Consider the following 24,084-nt stretch of genomic DNA (forward strand, 5'->3'; position numbering starts at 1 on the left):
TGTAAATACTCCAGAGTCTGGCGGGAGCTTCGAAAAACGCAGACCGGCAAATTGCTTCGTTGGTGCCTGCCAAGCAGGGAAGTCACTCCTTGACCCTAATGGACATTTCTTCAGTCCTCTGGTCTTTAGCAGAGCGTCGAAGTTCCAGGATTCAGCTTCAGAGTTTCGTCCAGGGATATCTAAAGTTCTGGTTACAGAGGTTCCTTACTTATACCTAAGGAAAGGGTTGGACTAGCTCTGGGGACCCACCTATGGGAGGGTTTGGAAAGAGGGGTGGCTACTCCTTTGTTCAGTTTCGCGCCAGAGCAGAGGCTGGAAGCCCCTCAACTGGTTTGAGCTGGATTATGCACAGGGACACCAAATGTTCCCCCAGTGCAGGACTTCAAAGCACTCTGAGAGTGCTCCCACCCAGCCCCAATACACATAATCCTGTCTGGGAGGTGGTTACACCTCCCTGTGACAGGAAACATATTGTCCAGGCCTCCCCTGCCGGAGTTACGGTCAGCAGTAGGAGGCCAGACTTGTGTCTGTGGCTGCAGCATCAAATTTTGTGATGCCAGGGCGCTATTAGATTTCTACGGGTATACCAGTACTGCCATGTCTTTCCCTCTAGACGAGTGAGCTCATATCCTCACATCAAGAACTGATGTGGGGGTATGATTCCAAGGTGTTTGACACCAAACACGACATGTTTCCGTGCAGCCAGTCCAAAGTTAGCATTAACCGTTTAAAATATAATGCACTTAAGAGTATATGGTCAGGCTGCACCACTGACAACCCCGGAGAAGAGATTCCGAAGGCTGCAGAGGGGCTCAGCTCATGCCTAGGCACCCTCTCACATATAACCAAGCACCCTGCTTTCAGGACTGATAATGCCTGCCATAGGGGTGACTGATAGGTTACTATGTGCAGTGATAGGTGAGGTATAGTGAACCTATACCTCAGTAAGGCATGCATGCACCACCTTACCCAGGCTGCAGTAGCAGACCTGTGGTGTCATTTTGGGTGGCTTTCCAGAGGTGGCATAATACATGCTTCAGCCCCGAGTAGGCCTCTGTGGTACCTATGCCCTGGGTACATAGTATACCATATACTAGGGACTCACAAGGGTACCTCAGGATCCAATCTGTGGATCTGAATTTACAGAGGAAGCAGCTAGGCTGGGGCCTTGAATAGCAGGGTCCCAGCCAGACTAAAGTCGAAAAACAGTAAAACCCCAGCAAAAAGTGGGGGTAAACATATGAAGCAGATCCTACTCTCCTACACCCCATTTACAAAACACTTCACACCACCGTGACCAAGAGGAGAAAAATAAATTCAATTCCCTTCAAGAGTATCAGTGGGTGGTAAACTGCGCTCTGCTGGCGGAGTTCACAGAGTTTTGAGACTACATGTTCCACTTGGAGCGTGGAGTTCATCAAAAACTCCATCACCGCCAGGGAGCGGAGTTTAACGCCCACCATTTATTAAATGTAGAACAGCAATGGGTTTCCTACACCCAGCATGGCTTCTGCCGGATTATTTTCTATCGTTTACAGCTGCCTCTGCTAGTGTGCCACATAACTCAGCCTCTCTTCTTTCAGTACCTGCTCTGCGGAGCTCAGCTGCCCTCCACCGCCTTCCTTCAGTGGCTCGCACAGTAAGCAGATCCTGATGCCCTGCTTACACCCGAAGCCCGGAGACATTTGATTTTGATTTTTAGTTGGGGTAAGTGGCATGGATAAATAAACACACTTTGTGAATGGAAACATCATTCCCTGTAAGCAGACAGAAAAAATTAGGCTTCTGTTGTTCAATTGATATCACTTGTAACACAAATTGGAGCAGTGCACAGATGCTTTATTTTGATCTATTAAATTTGGGCACATTCACCAAGTTGCTGTTGTTGGTAGACAGTGTGATCCGAGAGCTGGGCGATTTTGTACGTAGTTGGTACTAAATCACGGCTTGCACTCTCTTCCCCCTCCCAGTCCATGCATGTGTTAGATATAATGGTTTCCTAGCAGTATGCCAAAATGTGTTGCCTTATTTTCTAATTACCAGACAAACTCTCGCTGCTGATTTGTCAAATGCATTAATAATGTAGATGTTATCGACGATTGGCCCAACAATCGCCTCCTGATACAGAAACTCAATAGGAGTCTCAAATATTGTCAAAGCTGAAAAAACACTCTCAAATAACTTGTCATTTTGCAATTGTACAGCATTACTTCAGCCTATACATTTAAATAAATATGGTAAATTATTCACGGGTGCCAGCACTGCCTGGTAGGGTAACCATAGTAAAAGCGTTTATCTGTAAGCCTTGTTGTACTTAGGGAAATGGAAAAAGTATGTCAGAGAGCACATGAAAGCCTTTCACACGTGCACCAGCCACGGGAGAGCACTTTGAAGCCTCATGAATATCAATTAGTGGTGGGCCGAACTCTGCAGAATTCCGTAGAGTTTTTATGCAACTCCGCATAATTCCACAAGTTCTGCCCAGCCCTATTCAAGAGTTAAATCACAATGAATCCCCCAGGTGTGGATCTCTTTATCTTTGGTGTTCCCAATAGTATGCTCCGACCATAGTGCGGGCCATATTTCCAAGTGTCATTGGGAGAAAAGTACTAAACTAACAATCAGTACACGGGCTGAGCTAAAAAAACACATCAAAAATCCTGCTCAATTGAACTTACCGTATCCTTCACACTATCGACGCTGCAGCTCAGATAAACACACGCATTTGCCTTGAGCACCATCTTTATCAAATCACAAGATAACAAATCACAACTCCCCCAGTGGTCGTATAGCAGACATCTTTAAGTGGAGACTGGATGGTGGCATTGGACCTGCAGGATGCCTACATCCATATACCTGTCCTGCTGGGCCATTAGCGCTACCTGCGGTTCGTGGTAGGACAAGAACATTTTTCGTTTTCTGTGCTCCCCTTTGGTTTCCCCAGTGCCCCTCAGGTGATCACAAATGTGATGGTCATGGTAGCAGCGCATCCTCAGAAATTAGGGGTCCCAGTCTTCCCCCACCTCAACGACAGGCTATTGAAGGTGGGCTTGCCCTCGGCAGTCGTCAACCACCTCCAGACTACTCTGAACCTCATGTCATCTCAAAGTTACACCGAATTCCTACTCAGACGCTCCCCTCCATTGAAGCCACCCTGGACATGGTTCGATCTCATGCCTATCCTCCAAGAAAGAGAGTCCAGGACATTCAGGCTATGGTCCAGATCTTCCAGCCTCTGACCTGGATCTCAATAAGGTCGACTTTGAGGCTGCTGGGACAGATGGCCTCCTGCATCTTGTTTGTCGACCATACCAGGTGACATATGTGGGCTCTGCAGTGGGATCTGAAGTATCAGTGGGCCCAACATCAAGAGCCTCTCTAGCCATGTTCAGATTTTGTAGGACACTGCAAAACATGTGCAGTACAGGTTACTAGACAGTCATTGAATCATCGGCACAGCCCTCTCCTTTCCACACTCAGAGCTAACAGTGGTGACCAAATCACCACTTCGGGGTTGACGTGGCCATCTAGGAGAGATGAAGATCAGTGGTCTCTGGGGTCCGGTGGAGTCCTGGCACCCTATCAACCTTCTGCAGCTGAGGGCCGTCCAAATGACGTTGAATGCCTTCCTTCTATCCATGAAGGGGAGGCTGGTATAGGTGCTCATGGATAACACCCCTGCCATGTGGTACTGCAACAAGCAGGGCAGGATCGTGGACCCTGTGTCAGGAGGCTCTGCACCTCTGTAACTGGCTGGACCAACAAGGAACATTCCTTGTGGTGAACCATCTGGCAGGATCGTTGAATGGCAGTACAGATGAGCTCAGCTGTCAGCGCTCAGCAGATCAAGAGTGGCAGTTACATCCAGAGGTGGCACAAGTTCTCTTCTGTGAATGGGAAGAACCTTGGCTCGATCTGTTCACCATCATAAAGAAGGCATCTCTAGTTCAGAGACTAACTCTAGACTCCTGTATGAATTTCCGCCAATACCACTCCTATATAGACATATATACAGGAGTGTTATGAAACCAATATAAAATTGACACAATGTGCTTCATTCCTTCCATTTTCAAAAATTTGTTTCTTCGATTACGTTTTTCTGACAGTAACGCTCCTTCACTGTGATGAGGCTTGCACATGTGAAGCAGAGCACCCAGGTGAATAAAATCAGTGCTGCTTAAAGCAAGAACTATGTTATAGTGAGTGGTATATGTAGTGTTGTGAGATTATTTGCACTAGGACCCTTGCGGTTCTGGGTTGGCTCAAAAGAGGAATTATGTAACTTGCTGGGTGGTGCTGAGGTGCAGTTATTAACTGTTATGACAAAATAAGTGTGCAGTGTGTGATCGTATGCTGGGGAATGAAGATGTCTGTCACCGGGCTCTGTGTGTAGCATATTTATTTGTGTTAGAAATGGGGTCTCTAGTTGGCAGTGGTTTACACCCTGTCTAAGTAGGGACCCTAACTCTAGTCAGGGTAATGGAGTCACACAGCTAAGATAACCCCTGCTCACCCCCTTCGTAGTGTGGCACAGAGCAGTTAGGCTTTCCCAGACGCAATGTGTAAAGTATTTTTACAAACACAGTAACACAGTGAAAAAGGACTTCACACCAGTTTAGAAACATAGCCAATATTTATCTCAATACAACAAGACCAATATGCACAAGTCAAGATATGAATTTTCAAAGATTAAATAAAGTTTGGTTCTTAAAAAACAATAGTTGCGCTTGATAAGGACAAAGTACCTTAGATGCGTCAAAAATCAAAGACGATGAGAAGTGCAGGGGAGGTGAGGCGTAGAAAAAGCAGGCGATGCGTCAGTCCCTTATTGCTACAGGGGAGTTGAGGTGTTGGCTCCTTACTGCTAGACAGGGGAGATGATGCGTTAGTTCCCTATTCAATAACAGGACGTTGAACGGTTATGGTCACAAATTTCCACACACCGTAACATTTCCAAAAGGTTCTCCACACCCAGAGACAACCATTCCACATAATGCCCCAAAATGATGTACAAAAGAAAAGGGAGAAGCAATCTAAGTGGCAAAGTATACAATTATATAACTGCCAGGGTATAAGTGTCTCCCCATAACTTCTGGGTAAGAGTTTCAACTTTGTGTAGATGCCGCAAAACAAAGTAATTGAAAAATGTGTTCTTTATTTCATGCTTGGAAGCAAAAGTTGTTAACATCAGGCCTTTTCAATGACATCTTGGGACTCTTGACCTTAGGACTCTGAAATATTCACTGTTTTCAAGAAATTAGATTTCTTTAACAAATGTGTTCATTTTGAATCAGATGAGACTGGTTTTCCAGTACTTACGGATGCTACAGAAAAGGGCACATTTCTTTTTAACAAGTCGCTTGCACTGAAGAAGCTCCACTGCTATGGGACGGAACGCGTTGGCTGGCTCCACATCTCTGCTGCTTCCAAGCATGAAATAAAGAACACATTTTTTAATTACATTTGGGTGTGGCATCTACACAAAGTTTTGACTCCTACACAGATCTTATGGGAAGATACTGATACTTTGTTCGTTATCTAAATGTATTCTTTGACTGCCATGTAGAGTGCTTCTGCCTTTTCTCTAGTCATGGTTGGTTCCTTACTGTCGCAGGGGAGGTTATTTTATTTATTTATTTATTTATTTATTTATGGATTTATATCGCGCTAGAATCGACTCTTTAAACAAGAGTATCTCTGCGCACAGAAAAAGAGGAGGAGGGAAAGAAAATTTGGCAGCTACAGGAGACGAAAGGCACAACTCAGCACAATACAGCTTATAAAGCTGAAACGGTTGATGAATTACTAGAATAGAAACGTTTTGAGTTTTTTCCTAAAAACCAAGAGTTCCGAGCATTGACTGAGCTCAAGAGGGAGATTATTCCATAGTGTTGGGCCTACCACAGACAAGGCTTTCCCACCTTGTTTGCTCCTCTTAATGGTAGGTACTTTAAGTCGAAGTTGGCTACTGGACCTAAGAAGCCTAGTGGGAGGGTCCGGATCCATGTATGGTTCTATGAATAAGACAGCATGTCTTAAAAGTAATCCTCTTACGGACTGGGAGCCAGTGTCATTTGTCGAGGAGTGGTTTAGAAGGTGTTCTTGGGGGGGCATTCAGCACAAGTCTAGCCGCAGTGTTTTGTATCACCTGGAGTTTTGCTAGGACTCCCTGGTTAGCTGACAGCAGGAGTCCATTGCAATAATCCAGGCGACTCAACACTAGTGCCTGTACCAAGGTTTTTCTAATGGAATCAGGTAATAGTGGAAACACTTTGCGTAGGAGTCCAATAACATGAAAACATTGGCAGATCACCCAGTTGCCATGTTGTTTAAAGGTGAGCTCCCGATCAAGACGAACCCCTAGGTTTTTTACGACCAGTTTAGGCTCAGGTACTTGGCCAAGCTCACATGGCCACCACTCTGGAGTCCACAGATTTCTAACCTCTCCAAAGAGCATTACTTCGGTCTTGTTCACGTTGCATTGGAGGTAGTTAGACTTCATCCAATTCGCTACAGCTTTCATGCCATCTGAGAAGGCCACCCTCACTTCGTCGGTAAGATGTTTGAAAGGGAATAAGAGCTGCGTGTCATCAGCATAGGAGACAGGGACAAACCCAAAGTCTCTCAATATGCTGGCCAGGGGTGCCACATAGATGTTGAAAAGAGTAGGGCTTAGACAAGAGCCCTGTGGCACCCCCTTGGATATATAAGTTTCTGTCGACCAAAATGAGCCCATGCTAACCGTTTGGGTACGGTCAGACAGAAAACTCTTTAGCCAGGTTAACGCTGTGCTCTCAATCCCAATTGCGGTCAGACGTTCGATTAAGATTTTATGAGATATCGTATCGAACGCCGCCGATAAATCCAACAGTACCAAGATCGCCGAGTACCCTCGATCCTGATACATGTGAAGGTCATCTGTCACAGATAGCAGAGCGGATTCAGTACTATGTTTGGGTCTGAAGCCAAACTGGGAACTATCCAGCTTACCAAACTGTTCAATGTACTGTGAAACCTGCTTGTTAACATGTTTCTCTATAACCTTCCCTAAAAAAGGGAGTAGCAAGATGGGCCTTAGATTGGATAAGTCAGTCCAGGGGATGGAAGAGTTTTTTCTAATGGGTCTTACCAACGCTTTTTTCCATTCTCCAGGGACTTGCCCCTCAGTCAGGGAAAGGTTGATGAGACTTTGAATCTGTGGGCTCAGACTTTTTCCTACTATCGTGATAATTCTGGCTGGGATGATATCTGAGGGACTTCCGCTTTTAATCTGACCAAGATAACATTCGGTATCGATCAAGGAGATAGGGGAAAAGGATTGTAAGTGCGTTATTCCTATCTCTTTTTCCTTTTCCAAAAATAGTGGTTTGTCTCCAATGATGGGTAAATTGGATTTTACAATATCTTCATGAATCTTATTTATTTTATTTGTGAAAAGCTGAGCAACTTCATTGCAAAGTTGTTGTGAAGCTAGATCAAGAGTTTCACAAGCTGCTGGTTTCACAAATGACTGTAAGGTTTGATATAAGATCCTGGGGGTATTTCCTGCAGCTAAAAGAAGAGCATGTTTGTGGGATTTCCGGGCATTACGAATTTCTTTGTGATATTTAGTTAGAGCTACCCAGAAATGATTCTTATCCATGCAATCGTGGGTCGCTCTCCACACCTTTTCTAATTTCCTCGCCTGCTGTTTAAGAGATCTCAGGTGCTCCGTAAACCATACCTCCTGTTTACGAGCTAAACGAGGTTTGTAGGTTTTCATAGGGGCAATCCTATTTACCACCTGGAGTATCACTCGATTATAGGGGTCCAATGCCTTGTCAACATTCTCACCAGAGCCAATGGGGAATCCAGCAAAATGCTCCTGAAATATTTCCGGAGTAATCTTGTGCCATGGTCTACGCCTAGTAGGAAAGGCTTGTGCCTGAGAGGGGATTTTACCTAAATGGAAGGTAATAAATTCCAGGATAAAGTGATCTGTCCAATTGACCTGAGTGGAAGAGGCACATAGCAGGGTGTTAGGTTTATTTGAAAAGATGAGGTCCAAAGTATGTCCTGCCAGATGAGTGGGACCAGTGTTCATTAAGGTTAATCCAAACAAAGACATGTCAGTTAGTAAAGACTGTGCCTCAGCATTATCTTTCAGGTCACTGTGCACATTGAAGTCTCCTAAAAGTAAAAAATCGTTCTCAGTGTCACTGTGTCTGGCAAGTATTTTCAGCAGCAAGATGTTAAAGTTATGCGCCATTTTTGGACATGCAGCCCTGGTTCCTTACTGTAGTGCGGTGTCGATGAAGAAAATGGCACCAAGGGACGATGCGTTGATGATGCGTCAAAGGTCAAGTCATGCTGCGTCGATTCCATAGTACTGAAGTAGGCGCTGCTTCGGAGTTGGGTGATGCGTCAAAGACTTCAGTGATGCGGTGCTCGAGACTCATGCAGCTGCAGTTCGTATGACATGCTGATATGGAAAGCTGGGACCTACGTTGGAAGCCGTGGTAGTTGCATCAAGCAAGGACCAGGCTCGGGTGCTGGCAGTGATGATACGTTGAGTTCTGCAGTGATGCGTCGGTTCTGAATGACGCTGGGAGTCGATCTGTAGATTTGTTCCTTTAAATCACCAGAATCCACTTCCAAGGGATCAGGAACTGGATTTAGCCCTACTTGGCAACTCAGGACTCTCAGTAAAAGAGCTCAGGTACTGACAGGTGAAGTCTTTTATGGCATTCCACATTCACAATGGGAGCAGTAGGGGGAACCAAAAGTCAGACCTCCCCCACTCAATCAATTATAAACAATATAAGCAGTGAAACACACTTCTTTTCAAGACTCCTGGGGGCTGTTTAATGTTTCTCAAAAAACACTCCCAGTACAGTTCCGGTTAGCAATCCATGAACTGATTAGTCATTACTGCTCTTACCCTGGTTCTTGTAATGATGGTGGTTACTGGTACGCTGGACATAAGCAGCCATTAGGTAGATGTAAGGTGGGGCGAAATGGGTGTTTCACTCCCATTGTACATAGAGTTGGTTCATGATCGGTACGTTCCTTTTATCTTTATCAATAACCACAGATTGGGTGTGGGTAATGGACTGAGGTGAAGATTGAATCCCCAACAGCCATGACGAAGTTGCCAAGAGTGTATGGCAAACGAAACAGGTTGGCCTTTTGCAGTTAAAAGTGGCCAGTGACATGCCTGCTTTTTAAACTGAGGACGCTCACAACAATTAATAAAGGATGTGCTGTAGGTGAGTGAAACCTCATTTTTATCTTGAGAACCGTCTTCTCTTTGCACGGTTGGGGTTGAGAAAACACTGAGAGAGTAACAGAATTTCAGTGTTGTCTGTCACACACTTATTTATGTTGTTTGACTTTTCACCTCTCAAGAATTTTCACACACGCCTCTTTTGTTCTATTTACTTTCTTGTTGTGGAGTACCATCCAGCATCCCTGTGGGTTTGCGCATGTAAGGTGCTTTCTAGCCTTTTCACACATTTTTCCTAAATTCTTCTCATATTTTGAGTTGTGTATATACATTAATTTCGACCAGGGTGGGATGTGTATTTGATGTGGTTATTGATGAATCTATTTTTTTAATTGAGCAGCAATGACTAATCAGTTCATGGATTGTTAACCGGAACTGTACTGGGAGTTTTTTTTAGAAGCATTAAACAACCCCCAGGAGTCTTGAAAAGAAGTGTGTTTCACTGCTCTCCGGGTCAGACCTTATATTGTTTATAAAAGAATTCTTTGATGGTCCAGAGACTTCTTAACAGGAGGCAAGCTGAACTCAAGCCCTTGGAGCACCTTGGAAGCAGGATACAGAAAGCAAAGTTCAGTCCTCTCACTCCCAGGACAGAAACAGCAAGCAGCAGGCCAACACAGCAAAGCAAACAGCAAAGTGGCAATCCCTTCTGACAACATATTCAGCTCTTCTTCCTGGCAGAATGTCCTCATTCCAGAAGTGTTCTAAAGTTAAGGGGTCACAGGTCCAGTATTTATACCCATGTTAGTCTTTGAAGTAGGCAACTTGAAAGGACAGTCTTTGTAGTGCACAAGATCCTGCCTTTCCCTGCCCTTGTTCCAGACACACTTCAGGGGATGGAGACTTCTTTGTTTGAGGACAGGCACAGCCCTATTCAGGTGTCAGTGTCAACTCCTCCCACCATTCTAGCTCAAGAAGAGCCAACAGCCTGGTGATGGGCCATCAGGATATTCACGGCACACCTCAGCTCTCTTTGTGTGACAGTCCAGAGTGAATGCACAGACAGCCCAACTGTCATCCTAACCCAGAGGTGTATTCAGGAGACAGACAGAGGCACAGAATGCTTAAAGTAAAAAAAATGCCAGCTTTCTAAAAGTGGCATTTTCAGACCTTCAATTCAAAACCCAACTTTACTAAAATGTTTATTTTTAAAGTCCAGAGACGCCAAACTTCAATGTTCTATCAGCACCCAATTGGAAGATACACTTGTAATATGTTACAAGGCAGCTCCAATGCTGACCTATGAGAGAGATAGGCCTTGCTGTAGTAAAAAACAAAATTAGCAATATTTCACTACTGGGGCATGTAAAACACAGCAGTGCAAGCCCTACCTTTTAAATACACTGCACTCTTCTGATGGGGCTACCTTGGGCCTACCTTAAGGGGGCCTTACATATACCAAAAGGGTAGATTTGGGTCTGGCAAGTGGGTGCACTTGTCAGGTCAAAATGGCAGTTTAAATCAGCACACCGAGACACTGCAGTGGTAGGTCTGTGGCCCGTTTGCAAGGCTACTCCTGTGGGTGGCACAATCAGTGCTGCTGGCCCACTAGTAGCATTTGATTTACAGGCCCTGGGCTCAAACAGTGCACTGCAGTAGGGCCGTACTAGTAAATGAAATATGCCAATTATGGAGAACCCAATTACCATTACATTTTATGCAGGGAGCGCTTGCACATTAGCATTAGTCAGCAGTGGTAAAGTGCCCAGATTTCTAAAACCAGCAAAAAAGTACAATTAAGCACACAGTAAAAAACAGGAGTTCAGAAGCAAAAAGACAGGAAATCATGTCAAAAGATGCCAGGTCTAACAATTTTCATAATCCTGGGCTGGGGAGGCCTCTACATCTGGCGACGAGTACGGGATACATGCCCTGACAAAATAAGACTGCAATGGTACAGCAAATTGCTTGTGCGTGCCACGTGCACCCCAAAACGATGCAAAGAAATCTGAGGGTTGGTGTATGTGGAGTCGAAGCCCCTCTCCAGCCTAGACACAGCAGTTGAAGTTTAAGACCCTACAAAGGAGCAGATTCGAAAATTCCACTACAATCTGCTGTTAAAGCTGAAAAAAGAGATATTACACTGTGCCATAACACACAGCCATTAACCATGCAAAACAAACACTAAAGGCGGTGATAACCAGGTACAAAAGTACAAATGTACTTACCAGCACGAGTGAGGGAAGTGTCACATGATCTAGAATCGAGTGTGACCACCCAGGACTGGGTTAGGGGCTGGAACGTGCACGGCGGCAAGTGGCATCCAGGCCAACAAAAGCCATAGGAAGAGGGGGAAATTTTTTAATGGCTGCAGAATGGAACACAAAGTATGATGTAGCTGTGCTCCTAAAACCACCACCGCAATTCGACACTGCCAAGAAGCAGAATATTGGCACCAGGTGGACTGGATGGATAGAGACATTTAATGACTTCATAGATGCCCTAGAAGAAGTAAATGATAAGAAAATCATTACATATTTAAAGAAACTTGTCAGTGAAGGAGTAAAAGAAGTGCTGAAGAAAATATCACAAGCTGATGCAGTATCATACCGTCAAATCAAGGAAGCGTTCTTCAGGTACAAAATGTTGAGTTTTGGGGGGTTGTCAGCTGCAGAAATAGTTCAGGATGTTATAGGTCGAACAATTCAACCTATGATGCATGCTTTACTTACAGTGATGATATACTGGTATTTGGGGCAATGCAAAAGGAGCATGACCAGTCTCTGACACAGGTGTGCCAGTTACTTGATGATACAGGTTTCATTCTGAATGCAGCAAAGTGGGAGTTTCACAAGACCAAACTCAAATTCTTTGGGTACATATTCTCTGATGGGGAAATGACCCCTGAGTCAGATAAAGCACAGGCCCTGTCAGCTACTTTCACCCCACAAGAAATCACCATGCTGCGGTCCTTCTTAGGCACAGGCAGTTATGCTCAAGGTACATTTGTGACTTTGATACTGTGATTGCCCCATTGAGAGACTTGACAAAACGAAATGTCCCTTTCCAGTGGTCTGCTGAATGTGATCAGAGCTTCAGAAGAATAAAACATGCCATTGAGAATGCAACTGAGATGGCCTATTTTGACCCCAAGTTACATACTGAGATCACAGTAGAAGCGAGGAGTGGGGGGCAATCCTTGATCAACATAATGGCCATCCAAATGCTGAGAGACAAATTATGTCCAATGCCAGTCAAAGCCTGTCTGACACAGGACGTACCTATTCTCAGCTAAAGAAGGAGAGTCTGCCTGCAGTGTGTGCCTGCAAACATTTTCATGTGTTTTTATACAGAAAACATTTCACTATCATCACAGACCACCAAGCACTGCTCACCCTTTTTGAAAACCCGAAAGCCAAGATGCCCCCTTGCATTGAATGGTGGGGGTTGCGACTACAAGAGCATGACTATGTAATTGAGCGCTAGCCGGGTAAGGACCAGAACCCTGCAGATTACTTTTCACAGGTACGGCTACATCATCGCAGTTGGACATCAAAAACAGCTGAGGAGTACATTAATTTCATTGTGAGGTCCAGGATGCCAGCAGCCCTATCCATTGAACAGATTATTGCTGTTACTAACACTGATAAAGACATGCTTATCCTCAAACCATTATTTCAACACAATTGTGGAAGAAGATTGCTCGATCTGTTGCTGATGATGGTGAATTTCAAATTCAAAAATGTACAGAATGAACCAGAGAAGGTGTTGTATTGAGAGACTCAAAAAACATCATAAATGAGAGCCTAAGACAACAAGTCATTGAACTAGCCCAAGAAGCACAATGTGCGATTGCAGCCACCAAAAGAGCCCTAATAGACCGAGTGTGGTTCCCATGCCTAGAAGAGCGAATTGAGAGGGAATTAAAAGAGTGTCATCTTTTCAACTGCCTTTCCCCCAAAGTAACGCAGCAGTCTGACATTCCTGCACATGCTTGGAAAAGAGCTGCAGTTGATTTATTTGGGTCTCTGGGAAAATCAAATAATCCCATGATAGTCACTGATGAGTATTCACACTTTCCTTCAGTAGAGGAGCGATCATCAGTCGCCCGTGACAAGGTTATTGAGTGTGATGGATGAAGTTTTTGCAGCATGGGAACTCTCTGCCATTCTCACATCTGACAATGGTTCTCCTTCATTCAATAGTAAAGAATGAAAGGAATTTCTAGGCAGACTAAATGTCAAGCATCAAGGAAGCAGACCTCTGTGGCCCCAAGTCAATGGTGTTGAGAAACGGTTCATGGGTACCCTCAAAAGGGTAATTAAATGAGCATTGATCAATGGAATCAACTCAAACCAGGCTCTGTGGCAAGCCCGACGTGCATTTCATTCAACTCCTTACTCCACAACTGGTGAGAGTCTTGCCACCTTGCTATTTGGGAGAGCCATCGGAACCAATATGTCACAGTGGACAGGAGAACAAGCCTTGAATACTGATAAGGTTCTCAAAAGTGCAAGATGAAAACATTTGCAGATCGGCATCGACAAGATCAGGAAACAGTCTTTGGTGGAGGTGACTGGGTCCTGGTCAAACGGAAACAAAAGACGAAAACAGACACTCTGTTTGCTGTCCATCCTCTGAGGGTTGTGACATGCAAAGGACACATGGTGATGGCACATCACCCCAAAAAGTCCATCAAATGGCACTCGTCACATTTTAAGCACCTACCTCGACATCTGTCAGCTTCTGCAATCATGAATGAGGCGAACCCGCCTAAAAGTCCAGATCAAGCACCAGAACATAGGCCATCGGTGCACAATCAGAGTGTATCTCAACCATTCAAGAACACTCGATCTAGCCGACTAATGAGAGCACCTCAAAAACAGATTGAAATAATATGATGTGACTATTGTTTGTACTTTTTATTTAACAAAGTGTCAGTGTAGTGTCAGGAAGCTATGTGCACTAGGACACTTGCAGTTTTGGGTGGACTCAACAAACAAATTACGTAACTTGCCGGGAGGTGTTAAGGTGTGGTTATTAACAATTATGACGTAATGAGTGTACAGTGTGTGATCGTATGCTGAGGAGTAAAGATGTCTGTCACAGAGTTCCGTGTGTGGCATTTTCAAGCTCCCGGGCTGGGGAGGACGCTACAGTCTATACAATTTCTGAATATTGGTTTTGAATCCTGCTAAAAGTAGTAGCCCCTATAGTGCATTATAATAATGATACATTGCATGGTGTGCGAGACACAGAAAAGCTGCTCTGAGGCACATCTGGCCTTTATACAGGTTCATCTGGCACTTTCCCATCATTACTGGCATCTGAATTGGTCCCACTGTATTTCAAATGCAAAGCCTGATCCTTGTGCAGCTCTACTCTTAGACCATGTTATGTTATGTTATGTTGTTGTTATGTTAGTTGATTTTGTAAAGTGCAACAGATACCCAAGTACTGGATTCCCATCACTGACAGGACGTGGTGACAGACTATGTAGGATAAGCTGAAATATTAGTTTTTAGATGTTTCCTGAAGCTTAGTAGATTGTTGTTGGACCTACATTGGAAGTGGATTTGGTGTCTGGGGACATGAAGACAACGATTTGAGTGTCGTCAGCATAGGCTACCATGGTGAAACCACAGGCACAGACGATTTCTGCTAGAGGCTCCCCACACACACTTGCAGGTATCTGATGGAAAAGGATCTTTAGTGATTTGGGAGCTTCTGTCGGATAGAAAGGCAGTTAACCATTTTAGTACCTTCCCTGTAACTCCTATTGCCTTCAGCCTGTCTCTAAGAAGTGCATGGGAGACAGTGTCAAATACTGCGCTCAAGTCAAGAAGAATGAGGGTAGCCGATCCTCCTTGGTCTAACGTTATTCGCATATCTTAGGTAGCCAGCAAAAGTGCTGTCTCAGTGCTATAACCTGGTCTGAAATCAGTCTGCATTTGGTGTAGCAAATAGTTGGTGTCCAGAAAGTTGGCGAGAAAGCCATTCAGTAATTTTTCAAGAATTTTGCTTATCCCGGCAGCAGTGAGATGGGCGTATAGTTCTCAGACTCCAACAAAGCCTTTTTTTCACAGAGACCTAATAATGCCATGTTCTCATGCCTCTGGGATACATACTTCCTCTAAAGAGTTGTTATACATGGTCATCAGAGCAGCTAATATAGTATCCCTTCCATTCAATAGAAAGTTCCCCTGGGTTGGATCTAATGATGATCCTGAGTTCACACAGTGCACAGTACTAGGGACTGACTAGTAAATCAAACCAGCCAATCATGGAGACACCAATCCATAATAACATTTTACAACAGAAGCACTTGCACTTTAACACTGAACCGCAGTGAGAAAGTGCGCAGAGACACTAAACCAGCAAAAATAGAGTCAAAACCGGGAGGTCAGAAAGCAAAAAGACAGGGGAATCCCGCCGAAAGATGCCAAGTCTAACACATGTCCCCTCCAGCTGAAAGTAGGGAGAACTACCCAACCTCCTAGGAGTTCTTTTCACTAAGGTGGAAGAACCTGGACAGACCATCTGCGTTGGTGTGTTCTGTGCCAGGGCGGTGTTCCACCGTAAAGTCAATTCACTGCAGGGAAATGGACTAACTCAACAGTTTCGGGTTCTCACCCCTCATTTCCTTCAACCATCTGGTGGGCCTATGGTCTGTCTGAACTCGGAAGTGAGCCCCAAACTGGTAGGGTATCAGCTTCTTCAGTGCCCAGATCACAGCAAAAGCTTCCCTTTCTATGGCACTCCACCTCTGTTCCCTGGGGAGTAGTCTCCTGCTAAGTAAGACTACAGGCTTGTCTAGGCACTCTTTATTCAGTTGTGAGAGCACCGCTCCCACACCATGCTCTGAAGCGTCGGTCTGCACGAAGAATTCCTTGGAGAAGTCGGGTGCCTTGAGCATGGGGGCCGTACACATGGCAGCCTTCAGTCGATCAAAAGCTTTGTGCCAGGATTAAGTCAAAGATCTCCTTCTTGGGCTGCTTTCCGGAAGTCAGCTCTGTTAAGGGGGCAACAACGGTGCCGTAGTGCTTAACAAATCTCCTGTAGTAGCCGGTGAGACCTAAAAAGGCTCTCACCTCTGTCTGGGTCTGGGGGGCTCCTAAGCCAGAATGGTGTCACTCTTGGGCTGTAGGTGCACCACCTGGCCGCTTCTTACCTGGTGTCCCAAGTACACCACAGAACCCTGCCCGATCTGGCAGTTACTGGCCTTGATCGTGAGGCCTGCCCTCTGCAGACCCTCAACACTTCCCCAAGGTGCTGCAAGTGTTCTTCCCAGCTGGAACTGAACACTGCAATGTCATCCGGGTATGCGGCACTCAAATCCTCCAGTCCAGCCAGCACCTGGTTGACCAACTTCTGAAAGATGGCAGGAGCATTCTTCAACCCAAAGGGCATCACCCGGAACTGGTAATGTCCTTCTGAGGTTGAGAATGCTGACATCTCCTTGGCTCCATCAGTTAATGCAATCTGCCAGTACCCAGTCTTCAAATCAAACATACTGAGGAACCTGGCAGCTCCCAACCGATCAATGAGCTCATCAGCTCTGGGGATGGGGTGTGCGTCTGTCCTGGTGACAGCATTGAGCCCACGGTAGTCCACATAAAAGAGCAGTTTTGGAGAGGCACCGGGTGTAGCAGCCTTTGGGACCAAGACCACTGAGCTGGCCCAAGGACTGGTGGAGGGCTATACCACCCCTAACACCAACATCTTAGAGACCTCCTCTTTGATGCTGGTCCTGACCCAGCCATTTTAGAAAAATATTCAATATTTTGAAATACTTAAGACAAGACCAAAAATGTAAAAAATCCACAATACAGTACTTAAAAATCTTCAGTAATCAAAATAAACTTGAAATAAAGTTCCTTCAAGTCGAAAGCTCCGTCTGGGGCTATCACGGTGTCGTGAACAACAAATCCAAACAGTTCTGGCTGACCGCGGCGTCGCGGGGCAGCTGCAATGTCGGGAAGACACGCAAAACACTACCTTTAGAAATCCAAGCTGTGAGCGATCTCTCGTTGAGCCCCAAAGCCCAGCGTCCGCAGGCATCGGTTCCGGAGGTCAGTGCAGGAGTCGTCGGGCCCTTGAAGTCACACGCGTTGCAGATCGAACTCCGGTTGAAGTCGGGAGCGCCAGCGTCGGCAGGCATTGGGGCTGCGGTGCAAAGTACAGCAGTGCAGTGTGCGGTGCCCACAGGTCACTGTGCAGGCAGCAGCTCGGTGATGTTTGTCCAGTGGCATCGGTGAGACCAGGGCTGCGGTGCGATGTGATGCGGTGCTCGTCGCGGCGCTGGCAGGATGAGGTGCAAGCAGCAGCGTTGTCGTTGCGGAAGCGCTATCGTTGGCTGGAGTCGATGGCGCCGGCATCGGTAGGCCAAGGCTGCGGTGCGGGATGAGGATGGTGTGTCGTGAACTTACGAGCGGTGCCCTCAAACCATGGTGCAAGCAGTGGCGTCGATGTCAGCGTGGAGCGTCGTCGACGGGGATACCAGGGCGACAGCGCAAAGCGAGGTGGTGCAGAATGCATTGCCCACAAGTCCCGGTGAAAGCAGCTGCTCGGTGGCGGCATCAGGTGGCCTCGTCAGTGAGACCAGGGTTGCGGTGCGGCGTTGCGGCGGTGCCGTATATAATGCCTTCAGGACACGGAATCGGCAGTGGCATCGTAGATGCCGTTGGATTGCTTTTTCTTCTGTTGCAGCACAAAACACACAGTCCCCAGTGACGATGGCAGAAGAACTCAAAATCTTTGCTGTTCCTGAGACTTCTTGAACAGGGGGGCAAGCTCTACCTCAAGCCCTTGAAGAAATTGAAAAAAAGGAAGTTGCAGAAAGTTCAGTCCAGTCCTTTCACTGCCCAAGACAGAAGCAGCCACTGCAGGCCAACACAGCAGAGCACACAGCAAAGTAGTAGTCCCTCCACACAGCTTCTCCAGCTGTTCTGCTTGGCAGTCTTCTTGGTTCCGAAAGAGTTATAGAGTTCAGGGGTTTGGCCCCCACTTTTTTATAGCCCAAAATCCTTTGTCCTCTCAGGCTGAGAATGTCTGTGCCCAGCCAGAACCAGTCCTATCCTCTCTGGTGCAGTTTCCTGGCAGGAGGTGGAGGCAGCATTGTCAGAGGCAGACCAAGCCCATTCAGGTGAAGGGAAATCTCCTCCCCCTACTCTAAATACAGCCCAGGTCTATTTAGTCCACCACTGACCCATCTAGACTCTCTGGAGCCACAGCACTTCCCCAGTCTCTGTCACTCCAAAGCCAGACAGTCAATACACATTCTAGCAGAAGCACAGTGGATGGCTATGCAAGAAAATACCTACTTTCTAAAAGTGGTATTTTCAAACACAGAATGTAAAAATCACTGTCACTAAAAGATGAATTTTAACAATCTGAGTTCAGGAATACTAAACTTTATTTTCCTATCTGGTCCCAATGGGAAGTTATATGTATAAGATGTTATAAATTAACCCCCATACTTTCCTATGGGCCAGATAGCCTTTCAAGAGTGAAAAAGGAAATGTACTGTAATTCACTACCAGGACATGTCACATCAGTGCGTGTCCTACCTTTCACATACACTGCACCCTGCCCACAGGAGTACCTTGGGCCTAACTTAAGGGTGACTGATATGTAAGAAAAGGGAAGGTTAGGGCCTGGTGAGTGGGTACACTTGCAAAGTCGACGTGCCAGTACCAGACTACACATAGGCTCTGCAATGGCAGGCCAGAGTTACATTTACAGGCTGCTTGTGTGGGTGGCACAATTCGTGCTGCAAGCCTATTCGCAGCATTTGATTTACAGGCCCTGGGCACACACGGTGCACTGTACTAGGGACTGACTAGTAAATCAAATCAGCCAATCATGGAGACACCAATCCATAATAACAATTTACAACAGGAGCACTTGCACTTTAATACTGAACAGCAGTGAGAAAGTGTGCAGAGACACTAAAGCAGCAAAAACAGAGTCAATACCAGGAGGTCAGAAAGCAAAAAGACTGGGGAAACACGCCAAAAGATGCCAAGTCTAACGATTCCTAAATGTTCTAGGCGAATCAAGGCAGAAATGCTGTGTTTAAAAAGAATGCATTGTATTTTGCTCAAATTGTTACTCCAGTCCTGGCTCATGCACCTTCCCGAATGTCAAAGCCCGCACAAGTAACCGATATTTTTTCAATTAGAAAAGTGAAAATCCTAAACCCAACAAATGCCAAATGCCAACATTTAGGAACAATCAGGGAAATTTAATTTCATGTTTAACTTGAATTAAGTGTAGAGGTTTTAAGCATTAGAAAAATAAATAAATTCATGTTTTAGTTTTAAATGTGAGTCTATTACCTAAACCAGGAGTGTTGGCTTGATTGGTGCAGAAACAGGGTAATTTGCACAGAATCATAAATATCGGTCAAGTAATGAAATCAGTATTCAAATGCAGATCTCACAGTTTTGTATTCTGCAATGTAGCCACTTAATCATGTGGCTGAGGGGGAACCCCCAAATCTCTGCACCCCCAAATATTACCTCAGTGACTCCCCCACATGTTGATGTATTGGAGACGCTGTTTAACCTCAATTTCATGAGGCAATGTGTCCCTGCGATAAGGCACCCTACAACATATCTAAATACAGTCAATTAGTAAGAGCCCACTCAATAATTGAGTTCTAGATCAAAGAAAAGGTGTGATACAGAGATCAAAAATGCAGAACCATGAAGGCTCTCAGAATAGGGCATTACAGAATAATGGGCAAATTAACTAATTCCCATGTGAGGAGCAAAATTAATAGAGAAACGGGAAGCATTCCTAGTAGCATTGAGGAAAGCTCTGGCTCACTCCTGAATCCGTTGTTTAACTTAGCACCCAAACCCTATCCCACTACATGAATATAATTGGTATTCATCCGTGATTGGATAAATAATAATCATCTGAAGTTGAATTCAGACAAGAATGGAATGGTTATCCTTGGTAATCAGCGAGATCTGTAGAATTCTGGCTTTGGTCCCCTTCTATGGGCTCTCCTCCCCAGCCCAAGAAGTCAGTTAAAAAGTCTTGGGGTCGAGATTGACTCTAAGCTGTCAATGAAAACTCATGTGGAGGTAAAGTCTCAGCTTGCTGCTTTCAACTTCGCAAAATTAGAAAGATTAGGAGATTGCTTTCCTTCGAGGCTATCAAACAAGCTGTCATTGCACTGGTTATTTCTAGAGTTGATTACGATCTCTTTCGCTGGGGCTTCCTAAGGGTCTAGCTGGTAGACTGCAATTGATATAGAATCAAGCTGCCAGGCTCTTGTATCAATTACCCCGGGAGTGTCATATCTCACCTCTGCTTGAAATTGCATTGGCTACCAGTTGAGCAACGCTCAGTCTTTTAGGCCTGTGGCATTGTTTATAAATCCTTACAGAACTGCAGCCTGCCCTTAATCTCGTCTCGCATCCACAAATATACAGCTGGCAGTAAGTTAAGATCTTCAAATTTTAACTTTTTGTCCATCCACTCCTTTAATTAAAAGATGTTGGGTGGTTCCAGTTTCTTTACACTGCCCCCCCCCCCCCTCCCCCCCGTATCTGGAACACCCTACCATCTGATTTTGCATTTGCCTCCTGGTCCTTCAAGTTTAGGAAACTCTTGAAGACCTGGTTGTTCAGGGTGGCATATGATTAACTAGTATGATTAACTGTAGGTCTGTTTCTGTAGATTTAGCACCATGAGACCTCTGACTGAATGTGCGCTTTAGAAATCTAGATAACATACCATAACATGAATTCTGATTCTGCCCGCACTATGCTAGTTACATGAACAACAGCAAACTATTATGAATGAAAGGGGTGCAGTGAGGTAGCAGAAGGTCCTTGGGAAAAGAAAGATTATTGTGACCATGCTGGAAAGTTTTCATCGAGTACAGAAAGAACAACGTCAATTGAAATAAACAAACATGACTCTGCTTGACTGCGTTCTGCAGAAATAACAAACATTGTATATGCAGAAGGGGGCATCCATTTAGAAGAAGATGACAGCCTTTACTTCTATGACAACACCTGATTGGGCTTATTTACAAACCCTTTGCTCCAAGGGTGTGTCCCTTTTTATTTTTTTTACCTGCGGCGCAAGAGGCTTGTTAATAAACCCCAATATATTTTAGTTGCTGTCGCTCTTGTACCCTTTGCATTCATATAGACAGTGTTTGTCTAACGTGTGTCTGCTTTTTGTTTTCATAAACCTTGCTTAAGAAATAAACGTGGTGATATCGTGATGCTGCACTTTTTCACCAAGTCTATTGTATATCCGCAGTGAGCTGCAAAGACTTTCTCTTTTAGGACAACGGTTTGGCGACAGTTTAATATTCGAAGTTATAACAGTTTTTAAAGTTGTATCATTGGAATTGCATGCGATCAGCGTAGCGTACTCACACTCAAAGATGGCACTGAAACAGTGTCAGTTTACATTAAACTTTCAAGTGTTCATTCATCTTCACAATATATCCCATGAACGCAGCTTCATCCCCGGCAACACACGGCTTTTCGCAGTGCTACCAAAGCGGCCACTAGCTTGCGGTCACGCGCACAAGCGCACGCGCCACTCTCCGCCTCTCCATTAACTGCTGTACGCGCATCCCTCACGTGCTTTAGCGCATCATCGCGATTACTTTCGCTTTCACCGCGATCGCAATTACTTTTTTAAACTTTTAGCGCACACGCATGTTTTCTGTAGCTATGTAAACTTGGCTGGTATTGAACATATTTCTGACCAACGCCCACAAAAACAGTTGCCTCCAAAGGCCATCGCGTTGTTTCCTTTAATTTAAGTCTTCAGCGTCATTAACAGAAAAACCGCAGTGGACGCAGCATCGAAGATACCACCAACTTCCCTCAACCGGAATAGAAAACACTCTCCCCCTACGTCGCAGGTCACATATCCAATAAACAACAAAAGCTCATTGAAGCAGCCATAGCAATAGTAGTATTAGAAACACGCTGACATTACCACTCAGCCATGAAGCGCTGTGAGGCGATGTGGTTAGCATTATTTGAAGGTTTCCTCGCTCCTTTTTCTTGCTCTCCTTTTTTTACTCTGTACTTCTTCCCAACGTTCATTTCTCTCTCATTAGCTCTATCTCTATGTGTATCCTCTCTCTCGATTTCTCTTGCTCTCCCGATAGCTCTCTCTCAGCTTCTTCATCTTTCTCTGGCTACCTGTCAATCTATCTTTCTCTCACTCTGATGCTCAATCTACCTCTCTCCACTAATCTTTCTCTTTATGCTTTGCACTTACATATTATTTCTGTCACACACTCTACATTTCCACCCCTCACACTTACTTGCATTTCTGTTTCAACACACAAGCTTCATGAACTTCCCCTATATTTCACTATACTGCTCCCACTGCTTAACTTCTCCCTTTGTCTTTCTTTCATTATCTCTTCATGCTTCATTCTTCCTCTTCATGTTCTTTTCCTCCCTCTTTGTGCTCTCTACTTGCTCTCTCTCTGCCCCTTTTATTATTCTCTTACATATTTGTCCATATTTCTTCTCTTCCACTTTTCGCTGTTTAAGCTTCTCAGTTTGTATGTCTCCTCTTCAGAGATATTTACATTTTTTTAAAATACTTCTCCATTGAATTTCAATAGGACAAAGAGGAATGAATCCTAGCAGGGAGGTGCACTTGGAGCAAGTAAAGAACCATTTTTTTGTCTTTATGCACATCAAAAGAAAACCTGCAATTTTAATTGGCACAAAGAAATGGCACTATTGGTTTTGATTTGACAGTCCTGACACTCAAGCGCACTCCTTTGTAGGCGGATATGCACATGTGATCAGACAAAATGCTGTTAGTCAAATTTATGACAAAGCCAAAGGGTGATGTGGGCAGACCCACTGCTCATTACTGTATGGTGTGGTCAGCAGAATCACAATGTGAATAACATCGGAACACACCACAGGATGAAGAGGGCTGACCCAACACACCTCTATATATATGTTTTAATTTCTAATTTATGATTATTTGGTAACAGGAGCATGGAGAGATAGCTAATGCAAAAGGTGTCTCCTGGAGGCCAGAACTAAAAACACAGGGAACCTCAGTTAATTATAATAAATTAAACAAGCATTGGCATAGCCAATAGGTCTCGCTTTTGGGACCTTATACGTTTTTAGCCATGCAACAGTTGATGTTATTGCACCAAGGATTTTGTGATGCATAACTAAGGGACATATCAGCAACAACCGGCGATAATTATCACTAAGCGCACTTAGCGCTAGGATAATTATCGCCGGCTAGCGTGGATTTTTATCGCTGAGATAGCGTGCTATTAGCAACACTTATCTCAAAAGCGATAAAAATCCTAGCGCTAACTGCCTAACGTGAGATTATCGCTGGAAACCCAGCGATAATCTCACTAAATGTGGCGTTAGCTTGTTGATAGGGCCTCACAAACTTAGCCATGATACCACCTTCCATAGGATATCATGGCTAAGTCAGTCCTGAAGCAGGCGTAAGGAAAGTAGCGATAACAGGGGTTGTCGCTACTTTTCTTGCTGCTATGCTTTATAGCGTGGGGCTTGATGATAGGAGAAATGTCACTTAGCGACATTTCTCCTGTCATGTTAGGTCAGGAACGCACACTTTGCATCTCATTAGAGATGGAAAACTGGGCGTTAAGATTTTGTGCGCTAAAGCAAGGTTTCACGCGTTAGTGTGACCTTGCTAATTAGGCGATAAAATTAACGCCGCTTTTCGGCCGTAAACTGACGCAAAAGCGGCGATAAATTTCTATCGCCGTGTTGTAGATATGCCTCTAAATACTTATAAGGTCCCAAAAGCGAGACCTATTGGCTATGCCAATGCTTGTTCATAAATGTTGCCTTTTCAAGAGGTTTGCAGAG

At 44.9% G+C, this 24,084-nt stretch overlaps 1 long non-coding RNA gene across 1 annotated transcript in view; it reads left to right on the plus strand.

The window, feature by feature from the left end:
- The first annotated feature begins 658 nt into the window (after nucleotides 1–658).
- Nucleotides 659–24,084, plus strand: part of LOC146854168 (uncharacterized) — a 56,435-nt gene continuing 33,009 nt past the window's right edge. Inside the window, exon 1 of the long non-coding RNA XR_014981165.1 lies at nucleotides 659–1,707. This is a non-coding gene — a long non-coding RNA (uncharacterized LOC146854168). The remainder of the gene's footprint in view (nucleotides 1,708–24,084) is intronic.

This window comes from Triturus cristatus, chromosome 4_1, assembly GCF_964204655.1.
Source record: "Triturus cristatus chromosome 4_1, aTriCri1.1, whole genome shotgun sequence".
Lineage (NCBI taxonomy): Eukaryota > Metazoa > Chordata > Amphibia > Caudata > Salamandridae > Triturus > Triturus cristatus.